This window comes from Mastomys coucha, unplaced genomic scaffold (genome assembly GCF_008632895.1).
Source record: "Mastomys coucha isolate ucsf_1 unplaced genomic scaffold, UCSF_Mcou_1 pScaffold3, whole genome shotgun sequence".
In the NCBI taxonomy this organism is placed as follows: domain Eukaryota; kingdom Metazoa; phylum Chordata; class Mammalia; order Rodentia; family Muridae; genus Mastomys; species Mastomys coucha.
Window position 1 is genome coordinate 2,801,403 of NW_022196909.1, and position 7,723 is coordinate 2,809,125.

Here is a 7,723-nt window from a genome sequence, read left to right on the forward strand (position 1 = left end):
TTATTTTTAAGTATACAGCTAATATGTTTGGAGTTATTTAAAATTTATATTGAGAAAAATGTATTTCATCACTATTGCTGTAGACGAGCATCTACATAAGAGTGTTAGATCGATTGTTGTTTTTTTATCAAACAACTTTTATAATACTTATTTTTATTTTTATAATATTTTATAAATTTTAAGGAATACGACAAAAAATATATTATAGGTATTAAAGGGGGACTACAGGAGCAGTGGTACAAAAGGGGAACAAGAATGTGATTCAATTCTATTTAATTAAAATATGTTTTTAAATGTTAACAAATTCAGATAAATTGAAATCATGTAACTTTTCTGATAATGCAATAAAAGTTAAAAAAAGAATATACTAGTAGTGATGTATTATTTTGAAGTATACAATTAATATGTTTGGAGATATTTAAAATTTATATTGAGAAAAATGTATTTTCACTATTGCTGTAGATGGGCATCTACATAAGACTGTTAAATTGATTGTTGTTTTATATCAAACAACTTTTATAATACTCATTTTTATTGTTATAATATTTTATAAATTTTAAAGAATATGACAAAAAGATATTATAAGTATTGAAGGGGGTCTCTGGGAGCAGTGGGGGTACAAAAGGAAAACAAGATTATGATTTAATTCTATTTACTTAAAATATGTTCTTCAATGTTAACAAATTCAGATAAATTGAAATCATGTAACTTTTCTCATCATAATGTAATAAAAGTTTTAAAAAAAAAAAAAAAGATGTTAAAAACAGAGCTGAAATCTTAGCCCTCCTAGAGGCCATCCACCTGCCAGACAAAGTGGCCGTTATGCACTGCCTGTGTCACCAACCCACCAATGACCGGGTGGCTAGAGGGAACCAGCGGGTGGACGCTGAGGCCAAAAGAGCAGCCCAAGGACTAAATGTTCTGATAATGATAGCTGATCCAGATACTGGGAGACCTGGACCCTTTAAATAAAAACTAAAAATAAAAATAAAAATAAAAAAAGACTGTCATCCTAACCACTTAGATTGGGGTGGATGACTTTGGTTATGGGTGTTGTCATCTATGGTGGCAGGTTGTTTTGTTTAATTATTGTAAACTGATAGAAATTTTAACATCCTGTAGGCTTAGGTTTTTCAAAACCTACTTTTAATAAGGGTTCTTAAATGCTTTAACATCCATTCTGCCCCACCACCCACCAGAGGTAGTGGAAAGGGGGTGTTAATAGAGCAAAGAGCAAAGGAGGGTGTGGACTCCTTTGTAGGATAGTTCTTGCACTGGCTAGTTTTGTGTGCCAGCTTAACACAGGCTGCAACATATTGATGCGCTGCATCCTTAGCTCCTGGTGGCTAGGAGTTCTCTTGAGGGGAGGTCCAGAAGTGCTTGCCACTGATTGTTTCCCAGGTCCCTTCTGCAAGGTGATGCGACTCTCCTGGTCAAACAACTTCACAGCAATCCGCTCCCAGAGCAGGGCAGGCTCTTCAGGGAGGAATGAGGGGAGAGGCCACTCGGCCACTGGTCCTGCTGAACTCTAGGTAGTGATCGGAGGGGTGTGAAGTGGGTATTCCGTCGAACGGTAAAGCGTTTCATGGATAAGTATGTTGTGGCCCTGCTGTGTGTTCGAGTTTCTTTTAATGGTACTCATTGAGCCAGACCCAGATGAAGTCTTCCTCCTCCATCTGAGAGAGGGACAGCCTCATGTTCCCATCTGAGAGTTGTGGAAGCAGGCTGCACTGGGGTCTGCAGGAGCAGTCTGGAGGCCTGGCTTGCTGAGATCCTGCTGTCAGTACAGTGCCCGTCCCTGTTGCTGCCACAGGTCTCTCTTCTTAGCTCTTGTAAGCTAGGGTGAGTGGAGGAATGAGAGGAACCTGAAGGTGGATTCAGAGCCTCTAACCTCTGTGGGGACAACGTACAGTCCCGGAGTCCTGGGCCCTCCAGTCTTAAGAAGCAGGAAGCCATGGCAGAACCCACTTGATGGCTGGGGATTCTGGGAGCCAGGTATGCAGAAGACTGTGCACTCTGGCCCCTCTGGGTGGTTCCTCCCTTTCCCTCACGGACTAGCTCTCTCTGAGCCCGACTGGACCCTGGGGATAGCTCTTCTCTCCCTTACCTGACAGGATGGTGGCCAGGGCTGCAGGGTCAGCCACAAACTCTATAGCCCCTGTGGCCTCTGTCAGGGAATGGGTCACAAGTCCCACATTTGCTCCCCCAGAGCTAGACTTGAGTTCCTCCAAAGGGTTCCTCAGTTGAGTGGTCCTCAATCTTTGTGATTTTTCAGTCTGGTGCAAGTTTTTGATCTAAGGCCTTCTGTGTCAGTGAGTGGACGTTGAGTACTGAGCACTGGCTTCTGCGCTGGTGTCCTGGGATCTTGTTTCTCCGGGTCCAGAGAGCATGACTTGACTGAGGGAAAATCTGGACATCTTTGGGAGAGTACTAGAATCTTGCTAGGGTTGGGAGATACACCTAGGAGGTGGGGATCTTTACTGGTTTGGGGGGTAGTCATGGCAGCTCGACTTTCTCAAGGTTTTTGCCGACTTCCTGGGTTTCTGCTTCTGCTGCGGCTGCGGCTCTGAAGTGAACTCTTATGGGAAGTGTTTCTTCAAGTTCAGCACACAAAATCTGTGTTCTAGAGGTGGACAAGTTTATATCTTGCATTAGCAGCTAAATGTGGTTGTATAAGAGTCACCCAAGTGGTACTGGTTTTAAAGGCATACAGGGGTCATGAAGAACAGCTGAGGTTTGTCGTCACTATGTGCCAGTGTTAGAGTCCCTTAAGAGAGCCCATGAGAGTCTACTGATGGATGTCTCAGCAGGACACTACAGTGTTTTGGAGATGCCAGTAGTGTGGAATGACCACTAAGAACAGCAACAGCAGTGAAATGTAGCCAGCCAGTACCTACAAGAAAAGCTGTGTGTGCTGCAGAAAGTATAGTCAGAGAAGGGACCAGGACCTTGAGACGAGCCCAGAAGACCCCGAGTGGACCCCAGATATTAGATACTGAGTCGTTTACATCTGGAATTTTGTTTTGCTTTGATTCGATTGCAAATGTTTCCTGGTTATTCCCTCTTGAAGTAAGAAAGTACTTAATTTATTCTGGATTTTATAAGCACCCACAGTTGAGAGACATTTGATTTCAAGAGATTTTGATTTTTAAAAGACTATTTTATAGAGACTGAATGTTTAAGTGTTTGAATTTTTAAAGGCTGCAGGACTTTGACATTTTGGAATGTTTATAACCTAGTTTTGGTATTAATGTGTGATCTTTGGGGTGAGCAAGAAAGAACTACTCCATCTTAACAGTGGTAAGCTTGTCTGGCGAGGTGACAAGGAGTCAGCTGTGCTGACTGGTTTTAAGTCAGTTTGACACAGCTAGATCCTTTTGAGAGAAAGGAACCTCAAGTGAGAAAATGTCTCTATAAGATCTGGCTCTAGAGCAGCCTGTAGGGCATTTTCTTCATTGGTTATTGATGTGGGAGACATCAGTCGCTTGTGGGTCATAGTCTTGAGTACTGTAAGAAATGGGTTGGGCAAGGTACAGATAGTGAGCCAGTATGAAACACTGCCACACGTCCTCTGCCTCCACGCTCCTGCCCTGCTTGACTTCCTGCCCTGACTTCCTTTATTGGTGGACCACACTGTGGAAGTATGAGCTAAATAAACCCTCTTCTCCTAACTCACTGTTGGTTATGGTGTCTTATCACAGCAATAGTATCTAACTCCAAGGAGGACAATGCTAATCTTTTAACAATTACAACTGCTTTCAAATCTGCCCCATCTGTAACATTATAGCAGCTTGCTTCTTTCTACACAAAATGTGCATTTTGCATCATTCCTGTCCCCCTAGTGGTACCTCCTCTAACCAAGACAAGAACAGTGAGCAGTAGCCATGACAACCTGGATACCATCCTGTCATAAAATTTCTTCTACCGGACAAATTAATCAATTATTTTGAATTCAGCCTCATAGCATAGTATATAGCAACTAACTGGAAGCTATTTTGAACATTTGTGGGGAGTTTGAGGTTATATCCAGATACAAGAGGGCAGTATGCTGAGTATTCACAAATTATTGAGATGTGAGGAAAGATTCAGGAATGAAACTGCCAATAGCAAGCAGTGGTCAGGCCGAGGATGAGTTAAATGCCTTCCAACATCTCACAATGCCTTCCAACATCTCACAGGACAGAGGACAATGCTCTACAAAAGAGTTAACTTGAGTTAAATAGACTGCCAATGCTTCTAAGGAGAATTTTTTTTTTTTTACAAATGTTTTGCATTATCGTTCCATATATGACTACTCTAGCCAAACCTTAACCAGCTTGCTATACCACTACCAATGCAAATCTAAGGGAGGCTTGACAGATGTTTCTGCAATATTCTTTTGGGTGGTACACGAAGCCAAATTAGAAGATGAGGGAGTAAGATCCAGCAATCTGTTGTTAAAACCTTCTAGGTAACTGTGGTACATCTGATCTCTGAGACCCAGTGAGTCTCTGTTTCTAAGTACACTGCATTGGGTAATTTTAATGTCATTATTTTCTGCAGAGTGCCCTGCTAGAGAAAGTGCTGAAGGAAAAGGGAAGTGCTGGTGGCAGAGGAAAGAGAATAACAAGAAATTATGAGTGATTTCACCAGGCTGGGCTCTAGGGGAAAAAGTCCTGCCTTGTGATCCCCAAAGCAGCTTCTCAAAGGGGGAAACTATGTTGTATTAGGCAGGGGGAGATCTCTAGAGGACAAGAACCAATGGTGTGTGTGTGTGTGTGTGTGTGTGTGTGTGTGTGTGTGCTCACACATGCACATGTGCCCTGGTCCATGCATCTATTAGATTGGCTTACAAATTGCCAGTTCAACAATAGCACTTGCATGCATATTGGAAAGAAAGAAATCCCAGAAGCTCCCCAATAATGAAGCTGGATGCTTCAATCTCAACAGTACCAATCTGGTATTGCAAGCCAGGGTGATGCCTGGGAGCTGCTGGTGCTGAGTCCAGGCTAGAGGGAAGCTGAAGCTGTTATCACCAAAGGATGGCAGCAGCAGCAGCAAGTGACAGACACCCAAGCTCAGAGGGGGAAGCAGGGGCAGGCAGGAGCCCGCTGCCTCCTCCTGGACCTGGCTCTAGCTGGGCTACCCATTGGTTGGGTCGTCGTTCTTTATTTAACTTTCTCTGGAAAGATCCAGATAGACACACCCAGAGGTATCAAAGGTGACCAACACTAACCATCACAAGTACCTTATTCCCTTTAGATTTTTTTGGTACTAAATCCAGAACGTGTACTGTTGGTACTTAATGAATACTGTTATAAAATAAAAATTGTTAACAAGTTCTTGTTGTATTGTTGGCAAATTAAACTTTTTCCTATATATTTGCAAGGCCTAGGACATAGCCATTTTCGTAGCTTACTTCTGTGACATATGAGTCAGAAGCAATGCCACCAAGAATATCCCTAAATGAATATATTAAGGTAGAGTAATTAAGTCTAGAGTGGTAGTACATGCCTCTACACCTAGAACTAGGCAGACATACATGGATCTCTATGAGTTCAAGGCCAGCCTAGTCTACAAAGTGAGTTCCAGGACATCCAGAGCTTCTTTTTTTTTTTTTTTTTTTTTAAAGATTTATTTATTTATCATATGTAGCTGTCTTCAGACACCCGAGAAGAGGGCATCAGATTGCATTGTAGATGGCTGTGAGCCACCATGTGGCCGCTGGGAATTAAACTCAGGACCTTTGGAAGAGTAGTCAGTGCTCTTAACTGAAAGGCTGGAGAATCTTAGAATTTAAAATGAGGGCATTTAATACAAATGTATGGTGTATAACCTTTACCTAAAAGGACATGGAGGGCCACTGTAGCCAGCCAGAAATATAAAATAGCCGGTTCCAGAAACTGAGAGCCTCAGGACTCTGATTCCCGATACCTGCCCCTCCTGGCTGATCTGCAATGAGGGTGGAACTAGGAATGAAGGTCTACTGGTTTATGAGACTCTCCACCCTGTTGACCAGTAGATGAAGATTACATTCCTAGAATGAATATGTTCCCCTCCCTAACTGAACACCTTGGGTTGAGTCCCTCTGAAATTTTCCACTGTTTTCATGTCACGTTTCCTTGGTAACCCCCTCCCCACCCCCAGCTTGTGGTCGTTTCCTTAAATACTCCAGACTTCTTGTGCCCGGGGGTCGAACTCCTCTGACTGGCAAGGTCATGAGATCGACCCCGGTACCGGTATCCCCAATAAACCTCATGTGATTGCAGCAAGTTCAGTCTCTCGTGAGTCATTGGGTGGTCACGTTGTCCCGAGACTTGAGTAAGGATCTCCCCAGTTCCGGGGGTCTAACATAACCACTGAGCCATCTCTCCAGCCCCATCCAGAGCTTTTACACAGGAAACCATCTCTCAAAAACAAACAAACTGGTGAGATGGCTCAGAGATTAAGAGCACGGACTGCTCTTTCAAAGGCCTTGAGTTCAAATCTCAGCAACCACATGGTGGTTCACAACCATCTGTAATGAGATCTGATGCCCTCTTCTGGAGTGTCTGAAGACAGCTACAGTGTACTTACATATAATAAATAAATAAAACTTTAAAAAACTAACAAAAGTCGTTTCAGAGTCCCGGTGCAGTCAGCCGCGTCCTGTGTGTGCTCGCTCATTCAGCCAAGATGCCAGAGAAAGCCCAGACCCAGGACCATCCAATGGAGGAAGAGGAGGTGAAGACCTTTCATTTCAGGCAGAAATCGCCCAGCCAATGTCCTTGATCATCAATACCTTTTACTGGAACAAAGAGATCTTTCTGAGGGAGCTCATTTCCAATTCATCAGATGCTCTGGATAAAATCAGGTATGAGAGCCTGACAGACCCTAGTAAACTGGACTCTGGGAAGGAGCTGCACATTAATCTCATTCCCAACAAACAGGATGGAACCCTCACTATTGTGGATACTGGATTTGGAATGACCAAGGCTGACTTGATCAATAACTTGGCACTATTGCCTAGTTTGGCACCAAGGCCTTCATGGAGGCTCTGCAGGCTGGGGCAGACTTCTCTGTGATTGGCCGGTTTGGTGTTGGTTTTTACTCTGCGTATCTGGCTGCTAAGAAGGTGACTCAGCACAATGATGATGCGCAGTATGCCTGGGAGTCCTCAGCTGGGGGGGGGGGGGGGGGTGTCCTTCACAGTGAGTACTGACACAGGTGAACCCATGGGTCGAGGAACAAAGGTTATTTTGCATCTGAAAGAAGACCAAACTGAGTATTTGGAGGAAAGGAGAATAAAGGAGATTGTGAAGAAGCATTCTCAGTTTATTGGCTATCCCAGTCAGGTCATAATGAGGCTGAAGAGAAGGAAGAGGAAGAGAAAGACAAAGAAGAGAAGGAGTCTGATGACAAGCCTGAAATAGAAGATGTTGGTTCTGGTGAAGAGGAAGAAGAGAAGAAGGATGGTGACAAGAAGAAAAAGACGATTAAGGCTTATGAATGGAAATAATGCCCAATCACATTCTGCTTTAATAGTAAATACAGGTGAGATAAAAGAAAAAAACTAACAAAAACAACAACAAAATGATAGAGTAGCTGATTAATAATAATAATAATGATAATAATAATAATAATAATAGTAATAATAAAGAAAATTTCTCTGTGTGTAGTCATCTGATCAGTCCCTACAACTGTGCTGGATAATTTGGGTTATTTAAAGATTGATTTTAATTTTTAGTACCTGTGTGAGTAACAG

The 7,723-nt window shown here is 42.8% G+C and overlaps 2 pseudogenes; one reads left to right on the top strand and one right to left on the bottom strand.

The window, feature by feature from the left end:
• Nucleotides 1-1,168: 1,168 nt before the first annotated feature.
• LOC116075396 lies at nucleotides 1,169-2,548 on the bottom strand (annotated as a pseudogene).
• Nucleotides 2,549-6,654: 4,106 nt separating this feature from the next.
• On the top strand, nucleotides 6,655-7,477 carry LOC116075397 (annotated as a pseudogene).
• Nucleotides 7,478-7,723: the final 246 nt, after the last annotated feature.